Genomic DNA, 11,021 nt, shown 5'->3' with positions numbered 1-11,021 from the left:
GTCCTTTTTTTTTTTTTTCAATAAAGATTCCTTGTAGCTATCATCAGAACCAGAAACCCACACATCCTGACTCAGATGGTGATTCTTCTGTTTTATATCCACTGTGCTGCATGCACCTTGGCACCTGGATTATTGTTGAATCAATGAATATTAGCAGAAAAGTAAATGATAAAAAATGGAAGAAATGGTCAGTGCCCCTTTTGAAAGAAATGTTAAATATCTATTTTCTCTCTCCGTTTTCCTTTTGGCTAGATAAACGTAAATTTATTTTACATCTGATGTGGGCTGCTCATCAAATAATGTCGAGTTATGTGAATGTTGCATTGCAATATGTAGTTTTATGTTAACGCCACTTGGCTAATTCAGTTGATTTATTTAAAAAATAAATGTAAAAAGTGTATTAGTGTACTCCACACATCTTTCCTGAGCTCACACTATGTTCTGGACATTTGTTCAGTGCTCAGGACACAAGTGGACATTGTGCCTGCCCTCAGAGCTTACAGACTGCATAATAAACCAACTTTAAAGTCTGGGGAATTTAACAAAACCAAGATGTATTTCTCACTTATGGCAGGACTGGCAGCTCTTCTCTGGGTCTGAGTTCTTCCATCTCTTGGTGTCACCGGCTTAAACACGTGGCCTCCAGGGTCGGCCTGAGAAACACATGCAGGTGCTGGCCTGTCTGGGCTCAGGCTTCCAAACCTCTCAGCTGATGATTTTAAACACTGGGAGGAAGGATGGGCATTTTGCTTTGATGCAGCAATCCTTTCATTTCTTTAAAAACCATTAGTATTGGTTTAGCTGGGTTAGTTAGAAGGTATGTTACTTAAATGTTGACACTTAAACAAGCATTGTACCCTCAGCATCCTCCCCGGGGGTGAGGGACCAATGCAGGTAACTAAACCCTAGCGTTTGTGGTCGCCACCCAATGGGAACAGTGGGGTCAGAGTCTCCCCAGAGTGCGCGAAACCTCAGGACTCCCTCTTGCCCCATTTCTGTCTGCGGACTGTTGAGTGGTATTTCAAGGGACCAGGCTGCGGCAACGCTTAAGGCCCAGGGCGCTGTCAGAGGTGCAGTGAGCACAAGTCTGCACATACACCAGGCGCTGTCGACGTGTTGGTAATACTCACCAAAGAAAGGGCAGCTTTTCAGGAGACTCAGACGTGTTTATAGATAAAAGCAGTATGACCAGAAACGCAAGAAAGCTTAGCAAATCAGCATTTGCAGGGGAACGTATTTAAGCAAAAACAAGTACTGTTGGGCTGTAACATCACCTCCCTGGTCAGCTTAACGCGCGGGCACCCTGGCTTCTGCTCCCACCGCTGGGCACACGATCCTGTGTCTCTGTTCACCACCTTCCAGCCACGCGTGCCGCGTGCTCCCCGTTCCGGGTTTTGTATTGCGTGGGGCATGTGGACCACGCTCTTGGAGACTCACTTCTCAAGGCAGCAGGTGGAGGAGACAGCGGTGAGGAGGAACCCCTGACTCACAGGCTTGTTATGCGGACCAGACCTCAGTGCTGTGCAGAGCGCGGCGGCGGCGGCGGCGGGTAGAGGGAAGAGGGAAGGCACCAGTGCCCTGCCCTCCCTCCTCGTCCCCCACCATCCCCCCACTCCTATTTCTGGTCCTTCCTGCTTCTCCATATCTCAGCCTCTCACTCCTTGAGATCTTGGCAACACCTTCCACCTCTCCCATCTCCCCTCCTGTTGGGGACAGGTGGCTGCAAGGCAGTGGTTTCCTCCCTTAATATATCAATAATTTACAGACCAGAAATTAAAACTTGTTTTCATTGGTCCCAGTGTTGCTAATATTTTTTTCCCAATTAAAGATGTTATTTTTTTAAAAAGCTACCTTCTCTCATTTCATGAAAGAAAGAACGTGAGATCTAGAACAAGAAGGAAGGACATACTCTCTGAATGAGAGCCACTTCTTCCCAAGAAGGGAGAGATGGCAACCTTACACCGATGAGCCATATGATAAAATTTTAAGTAATAGATGTTTGTGACGAATTACTATACAGTCTGAAATTTTAATTAGCTGAAATAACTAGTCATGTATGCTCTCAGACATTTGTTTTGCTCTTCTGCTAATTGTGTTACGTGACAGAGGTACAGAATTCACTCTTTAATTGCTTTATTGCCAGATGGAAGCAGACATCTTTTGTATGTCAAACACCTTAATGAAATTAAGCGGCTTTTAGACTCTGCAGTATGCAGTGCCATTTTATAAGATACTTTCAATGGCATTCTATTCATATTTCTAATACCAAGCACATTGTTAAATCAGAAATTTTTTTCCAAAAGCCCAAGTTTGTGTGTGTGTGTGGTTTCATAACATCTTTATGAAGAACATTGCCACATACTTAAACTGTGAGTCACACTGATGAATTTAATAAATCTAAGTTGGCTCCATGAACTGTCATATTTTCTGATAAAACAATACTATTGGGGCTTCCCTGGTGGCGCAGTGGTTGAGAGTCCGCCTGCCGATGCAGGGGACGCGGGTTCGTGTCCCGGTCCGGGAAGATCCCACATGCCGTGGAACGGCTGGGCCCGTGAGCCACGCCCGCTGAGCCTGCGCGTCCATAGCCTGTGCTCCGCAACGGGAGAGGCCACAGCAGTGAGAGACCTGCGTACCACTAAAAAAAAAAACAACAACAACAACAAAAAAACAATACTATTTTCTGTTGGCAGGCTGAGTATTATTCGGGGTGTGCCCTTCTTTGGAATTAATATCAGCACAGGCCTTATTGCCTTGCTATATTTTCTGCTTAACACAGTCAACACAAATTTCGCTCCATAAACTAGGTAGGTATCCAGAGGTGACAGGTCATTCAAGGTGACTTTCCTGGAAGCCACTTGTAAAACGACTCCAGGCAGATAGGACTCTTTCGGTGTCTCCCAGGCGCACTCAGAGTGACCCCAGAGGCACTAGGGCCACAGTGTGAAAACCAACCAATGATAATTAAGGAAACACACTTCTCTTGTTCTGCTGTGGGAGGACCAATTTTATAACGGCACATGTGGTGTTATTGGACAGAATTACAAATAAAGTCAGTATAAGACAAATGTTTACTTTTTGGGTGTGTTGACAGTCATTTGTAAAATGTTTACAAACAGTGATTTTAAATATTGAATTTTAGCTTTCCAAAAAGTTTGCATATCCTTCTTTTTCTCACTTCATCTCAGAAAGATGAAAACTTGGCAAAGCTTTTGCAATTTTTTTTCATTAGAGGAAATTAATTCTATCTCTAATCTTTAGCTTTTCTCATCTGTAAATTGAGAAAAGGATTGCTTTAAACTTCTCTGAGGTCTTCCCAAACCTACATGTTCTGTGCTTCCTGCTTTTAAATCTCTCCCTGTCTGGAATATGCTTCAGAATCACAGAGGGTGGAGGAGTCTGGAGGAAACTCGTTTGGAATTGATCATTATTGAAGCCAGTGCTGGGGGCGTGGAAATTCATTATTATTTGGTCTACATCTGATGTGTCTGAAACACTATATTCCATAAGAAAAGCATACAGGGCTTCCCTGGTGGCACAGTGGTTGGGAGTCCGCCTGCCGATGCAGGGGACACGGGTTCGTGCCCCGGTCCGGGAAGATCCCACATGCCGCGGAGCGTCTGGGCCCGTGAGCCATGGCCGCTGAGCCTGCGCGTCTGGAGTCTGTGCTCTGCAACAGGAGAGGCCACAACAGTGAGAGGCCTGCGTACCGCAAAATAAATAAATAAATAAATAAAAAATAGCATACATATATGTATATATATAATCTGCAATCCTATCCTTTTATTTGTGCCCTAGTTACAGATCTTCAATTCTCCACTGAGCCTTTGGCTCAAATTGGACCCGTCTAGAGCCAAACTGACCAGCTTCCTTGCAAAAAGCCAGTTTCCCTCTTTCCAATTTCCCTGTTGCCTGTGGTGCAGCTGCTTCCTATGCTCAAGATCAGGGAGCCATCCATAGAGAACAGACTTGTGGTTGCCAAGGGGGCAGGGGTGGGGGAGGGACGGACCGGGAGTTTGGGGTTAGCAGATGCAAACGATTACATATAGAATGGATGGACAACAGGTCCTACTGTATAGCATATGGAACTATATTCAATATCCTGGGATAAACCGTATTGGAAAAGAATATAAAAAAGAATGTATATATGTAACTGAGTCACTTTGCTGTACAACAGAAATTAACACAACATTGTAAATCAATGATACTTCAATTAAAAAGAAAGATCAGGGAGTCATCATCAGCCCATTTCTCTCCCTAGCCTACGTTATCAGCTTAGTCACCGAGTCGTTCTGGTTTTCGTTCAAAATGTCCAGATTCTTACGCTGCTACGGAAGCCCGGGACTCCATCACCTCAACTCAAATTCTACTAGCTGCTTCCAAACTGGCTTGTTAATTCTAGGACCCCTGTCACTCAGGATCTCTCCAATCCAGAGCAGGAGAATATTTTTAGAGGATAATTTCACTACTTCTCTGATGTTTCCTTGCTCAGAAAACCTCGGCACGCTTTTGACAGTGATAGCGAACCTGAGTCCTTCTGGCCGGAGTCCGGATCGCTCCTCCGCCTGAGTGCACGGTACAGCATTCTCCCCACTGCTCCCAGCCGGAACCAGCTGTTCTGCACTGGGGCAGCACTGAACATCACAGCCTGGAGATGAAACGGGGACACATCCCGGCAGCTACAATTAGCAGCTGGCCGCCAGGAACTGATGTGTCACTGGCGTTGCTCTGTCTCCCAGCACAAATAAAGGAAGGCCAAGAATCTGCTAACGGAAGGGCAACTTAATGAGGGAGGGAATGTTTTCGCATTTTTCCCCTTGAATCCTGGTGATATTTTCATTGGGATTACAGACAACTGTAAATGCTTGGAATCAGGAAATAATAAGAAAGTGAATTCTGAAACCAGGGCAGCATTTTAGAACTGACAAAGTTGCTATGATTTGAGCTAGGCAACTGAGTGCATTTAATTGAATGTGGGGCTTTGTGGGGAGGAAATTAAGACGTTTGTAAACAATTGTTACGATTTCTGAGATGTTTCGCACAATTAGAGTAGTTTATGACTTTTATGAATGCAAAAATATAAAAGATGCAGAAAATTTGTAATTGAAAGTAGCATCTTACATGTGTGTGTGTGCATGCACGCGCGCGCACACACACACACACGGAAAGTACCTTTGGAAGAATAGTAAGAAGGGAAATGTGTAGCCTATGAGGAGAGAGCTGGGAGATTTTCACTATATGTCCTTTTAATATAATGCACATGGCTTCTCTGGTGGTCCAGTGGTTAAGACTCCACAATTCCACTGCAGGGGTCGCCGGTTCAATCCCTGGTGGGGGAACTAAGATCCCACATGCCATGCTGTGCAGGCAAAAAAAAAAAAATTAAAAAAAAAAAGCACAGTATGGGAAAAGAATCTGAAAAATAGCGGATATATGTATATGCATAACTGCTTCACTTTGCTGTACAGCAGAAAGTAACACAACATTGTAAATCAACTCTACTCCAATAAAAAATTTTAAAAAAAGAATACAAACTACTAGATATAAAATAAGTAAGTTACAAGGAAGTAATGTACAGCAAATGGAATATAGCCAATATTTTATAGTAACTTTAAAAAAAATTTTATTTATTTATTTTTGGCCGTGTTGGGTCTTCGTTTCTGTGCAAGGGCTTTCTCTAGTTGCGGCGAGCGGGGGCCACTCTTCATCGCGGTGCGCGGGCCTCTCACTGTTGCAGCCTCTCTTGTTGCGGAGCACTGGCTCCAGACGCGCAGGCTCAGTAGTTGTGGCTCACGGGCCCAGCTGCTCCGCGGCACGTGGGATCTTCCCAGACCAGGGCTCGAACCCGTGTCCCCCGCATTGTCAGGCAGATTCTCAACCACTGCGCCACCAGTGAAGCCCTATAATAACTTTATATGGAGTATAATCTATAAAATACCGAATCACTATGTCGTACACCTGAAACTATTGATAATATGGTGTTGTAAGTTAACTATACTTGAATTAAAAAAACATAGTGTTCAAAAAAATAAATAAAATCATGCACAGATTTCATATTTATTTATGGGTAAATGGTTACTAAATTTCCTTTTAATTCTTTCAGATTTGGAGGGGGAGTGTGGAGTTTGCGTGTTTGTAAGTAGCAGACCTGGCTGCTGTGGTTAAACACGGAACAGGTCTGGGTGGGACGGGAGGTGGTTGAAGCTGAGTGCAGGACACTGAGTGGAACAGAGAATCAGCCCAGGGCTCCCAGACTGGCAGGCAGCCCCACCGGGTCAAAATCTGTGCTGACGGATCAATAAAGCCGGGGTGGGGTAGAGGGGACACCTGCAGGGAGTTGGGGGGACAGTGCAGAGAAAGGGAACCCCCCTCCACCGCCTAGTTTATTTCTCAGGGAAAAACCTCTCCCCTCCTAGAAATGGAAGCAGAAATGAAACTGCAGCTGGAGCCGAGGGTGGCAGCAGGGCAGGGAGCCTGGCATTGAGAGAAAACTCCGTCTATGAATGTGGAATCCATCGCCCCTCCTTCCACCTCCAAGGTGCAGGGCGGGGAGGGAGAAGCACAGCCCGGAGGGTCCAGACCAGGCGCCCACACAGACTGGCGCCCACCACCCTGGCAAGGCAGGGCCCTGTGCCATCCTGATGACCCCGTGCTGGGTACCTGTCCCACAAAGGGAGAATTGAGTTCATGGTGTCCTCAGGTAAGAAGGTGAGTTTACAGCTGAGCCAGCGAGGAAGCAGTATCAGTTGCCACATTCCAGGAATGGGCCAGATTACTAAAGATTCAAACAGTTTAGGGAAACGGGCAGAAACGAGGCTAATGAAATTCAGTCTCACAAAGCTGGAAGGTCAGCCATTCAAGCAGAATCCATAATACATTTAAATGGAGCCTAAACGGGGAGAACTGCTGAAAATAATGAGGAAAGAGCCCGAGGGCAAAATATATCATCCACAGTCTAGTTGCCAGTGGGATTTCCTTCCAGAGCAGTCGAGGCACTGGGGGCTCTCCATAAAGGCACCTCTCACGCCTCATTTAGAATCTGGGGGGCAACCCTGGGCTTGCAGCTACTCAGAAAAGGGCTTAACACAAGGCAGAGTCTTGTGTTAAAGGGGGAACAGGAGAAACGAGAGGGAAGGCTGGCCTGCAGCTCAGGAACCTGCATTTTCACCCTCTTCCTGAGCTGAGCACAGAACCTTTACACTCAGGTGTCGCGAGTTTCTGAGAGGGGTTCCCCCAATTCTTTTCATGATTTTGTCCTGACTCTTTTGCTGACTTGGTTCTTCTCTCTGTTGTGTGTTTTTGCAGCAGAGCTTCTAAATCAATTGCAGGGAGAGAGCTGGGGATTTGAACCAAGAAAAAGGAAATGGAATGATTTTGAAATTAGCATCAATTGAACAGAGTCAGGTACCTAATAGCGGTGAACAAGCTATGGATACAAATTCATGAAATCTGAAACAGCCTCAGACTACAGACCTGCTGGCAGCAGGACCAACAAAAACCCAGACAGATGAGGTGAGAGACCACGGAGTGTGCAGCCTGAGATCGGAGCTGTGGAACTCTGTTCCCTTTGTCCAGCTAGAATGCCATTACCCTGTGATTGACGAAATACATTTTGAACCCACATCCTAAGACCCTGCTCTGTTATTCCTACATGCAATGAGAAAGAGAGAGAGAGAGAGAGAGAGAGAGAGAGAGAGGGAGGGAGGGAGGGAGGGAGAGCCCCTACACCTGCACTGTCCAATATTACGGCTCTTAGGCACTTAAAATGCGGTTGGTCCTGGAAGTGTAAGGTACACACTTGGGTTCTGAATAAAAAACATAAAATCTCTTATTAATCATTTTTATGTTATCCAGCGACAGATGAATGGATAAGGAAGATGTGGTACATATACATATATACACACAATGGAATATTACTCAACCATGAAAAAGAATGAAATTTTGCCATTTGCAGCAACATGAATGGACTTGGAGGGCATTATACTAAGTCAGACAGAGAAAGACAAATAGTGTATGATATCACTTATATGTGGAATCTAAAAAATACAACAAACTAGTGAATATAACAAAAAAGAAACAGACCCCACAGATATAGAGAACAAACGAGTGATTACCAGTGGAGACAGGGAAGGGGCAGGGGCAAGATGGAGGTAGGGGATTAAGAGGTCAAACTACTATGTATAAAATAAATAAGCTACAAGGATGTATTGGACAGCACAGGGGGTGTAGCCAATATTTTACAGCAACAATAAATGGAGAGTGATCGTTAAAAACTGAATCACTACTTTGTACACCTGAAATGTATATAATATTGTAAACCAACTATACCTCAGTTTAATAAATTTATGTTGATTATGTATTGAAATGATATTTCTGATATGTTGGGTTACATAAAATATATTATTAAAATGAATTAACCTTTTCCTTTCCTTTTCTTAATATGGCTACTACGGGATTTAAATTTCTCACGTGGCTGACATATTGGACAGCCCTCCTTTAGACTCTCAAATAGTGGAACAGATTCCTAGGGCTGCAGTTTGCACTCCCCCTTGTTAAATTCAGGAGACTGGGCGCAAACTGATCAGCCAGAAGTTTGTTTTCACTTTCTTTTTTCAGGAAAATGATCTCAAACTGCTCAGACCTGATTGTTGTCAACTGGAGTGGACGTTTGGGGCCAATGAACAGTTGCGGTACAGAAATTTAATTAATAATATTGAAGACATGCAGCTGGGAGAAATAAAGGACACAGTGGAGAAGACTAATTCTGTGAGCATTATTTCATATCATTTCATATGAATTAAACCCATAAAGTGCACACAAACCTTCACCATGGCTTGGGGGAAACACTGTTATCACAGAGGACAGAAAATACCATCATTATTCATCTCTGTGCTGCAGGAAACTGAGAAACGTTAATCCAAACAGAACACTACACTCTCTGTTGAGCCCCAGACCATTAGATCCGAAAAAAAAAAAAAAATGCAGAACTCTTTCTGATGGCGGATTTCTTTTTTTCCTGAGTGAGTCAGAGAACAGACTGTGGTTTAAACCAAAGAAAAAAAAATGAAGCCTTCTGTAAACGGGTAAAGGCATGTGGACGGGTATGGAATGATTCATGAAGCCGTGAGACTGACAAGCCCGCCTTTTCTCCCACTGAAAAGCCTGGCATGATGTATAATTCTTGCCATCCAGGTGGCCTCTTATTTGACAGCTGCCCTTTGAAAACCACAGATAAGAGAAGCAGTCACTCGACACAACCTTTTTTATGCTGTTTTTTAAATGAGAAAACTCATTTATATGAACACACACTGAAAAGGGGTTATAAAAACAGCTAAATTTGTATCAATTTAGATAATTCTGGACACTCCTAGTATTACAATGTAACAATAGAAGCTATGTGATTCTAAACTATTTGGGGCTTAAGATGGACCACAGAGTGATTTATACACTTTCAACATCCTTCCTGAGGTCATCTTTTTAAACTTGTTGAAAGTTAAGTGGCACAAAATCTTTCATTCTCCGCTTTGGAAAAATAGCTCCAATTCTACTTAGAAGAGTCAGCACCATTTTTAACAGGATGTCAGAAATGACTTTGGGCCATGTTGGCAAAGCACAGAGGGGAGAAGACACCTGATCGAAGGTCAAACTTGGCCTGTTTTAAAAAAAAAAATGTTCTTCCTAAGTGAGCCCCAGAGCTCCCTTTATGTAGAAATAGGTTACCCGGTAGCCTTTGGGGTTGACAACGGTTCTAAATTTTCCTAATCTTCTCTGGAATGAAACCAGCAGGATTCAAAGAGAAAAGAGCCGTTGGACTAATCCCTGAGTTCTTTTCGTATTAAAAAAAAAAAGGATTACTCACTTAATGTCATTGTTTCTTTTAAAATTCCTGGCAGTGTTGCTAAATGTATTTAGCTTATGAAACTGATCATAAAGGTTTTCATCAGCTTCATCAAAACATACAAGCCTGCTATATGCCTGCTTCCAAGACCGTTGCTCTAACATGCACTAGAATTTAGAAAGAAAATAGAAAATATGACAGATTTAAAACTACCCTTACGTTTGTTTAACTCTTGTGCTTATCACAGTGCCACAGAAATGTGAGAATTGGGAACAATCTTAGTAAAAACAACAGGTCAGGGTAGTGATGCGGGACACCAGCAATGGCGCCCCATTTCCTGAGTTCTGAACTTGGCTCTGTGACTTAATAGGCTAATAAGATCAGGCAAGTTATTTAACAACTTGGAAACTCAGTTTACCTCATCTGTAAAACAGCAATAATCACAATAATAGTACCTGCCTTACAGGGTTATGGAAATTAAATGAGATAATGTACGCATCTTACATAAAGAAGAGACTCAGGAATTGCTGGTTTACTGGATAATTTAATCCAGTCATTGAGTTTCACAGGTGAGGAAACTACACACGGAGACCCCGCCTCAGTTCCCTCCACTGAGCCTCGACGGAGCTCAGCTCTGATCACTTCTCCTCCACTTCCCATCTGGGCTTTAAAATTAATCCCCATAGTCCTGTTTGGTTATGGACCCCAAAATGCAGCCAGTTACAAACACCTACACACCCAGAAAATAATCCTCATTTTAATAATTTAAAAATTATGAAATTGGGTAAATTATAATAGATCTGTATCCTAAGAGATCATTAATTAGCATGAGTTAATCATTTTTCTTTAAATCTTAACATAATAGGCGGCTTCAGATGTGCTTGCTTTACTTCTGAACACTTTCTACATGTTTTCTTTTGGTTTGTCTCCCTCTGGTGGATTAAAAAAATACTTCCTTTCATTTTCAGAATAACCACGGATTTTTTGGAACAGGTTTTGCTCAAGTTAAGAGTTTGTCTGAAAAAAAAAAAAAAAAAGAGTTTGTCTGTTGTCAGCCTGGTTCACGTTGTGGAACTTCTAGAAAACTATCTTTCCTGGATGGGAATCTCTGCAGAGGCTCAGATTCAGGGAGGGCACCTGCTCCCTGACACTAAGAAGCTCATGCAAAGACACAGAGGAGTAG

The 11,021-nt window shown here is 43.3% G+C and overlaps 1 long non-coding RNA gene across 1 annotated transcript; it reads left to right on the top strand.

Annotated features, from left to right (window-relative positions):
- Positions 1-6,043: 6,043 nt before the first annotated feature.
- On the top strand, positions 6,044-8,748 carry LOC113614483 (uncharacterized). The gene is made up of 3 exons (XR_003430653.1): positions 6,044-6,708; positions 7,306-7,512; positions 8,617-8,748. It is a non-coding gene; the product is annotated as an uncharacterized LOC113614483 (long non-coding RNA).
- Positions 8,749-11,021: the final 2,273 nt, after the last annotated feature.

The sequence above is a fragment of the Aethalodelphis obliquidens genome, unplaced genomic scaffold (assembly GCF_003676395.1).
Source record: "Aethalodelphis obliquidens isolate GAN/ISIS:26980383/991018 unplaced genomic scaffold, ASM367639v1 scaffold97, whole genome shotgun sequence".
Lineage (NCBI taxonomy): Eukaryota > Metazoa > Chordata > Mammalia > Artiodactyla > Delphinidae > Aethalodelphis > Aethalodelphis obliquidens.
The sequence above is the reverse complement of the archived record's forward strand: the minus strand, read 5'-3'. Positions and strand labels throughout refer to the sequence as shown.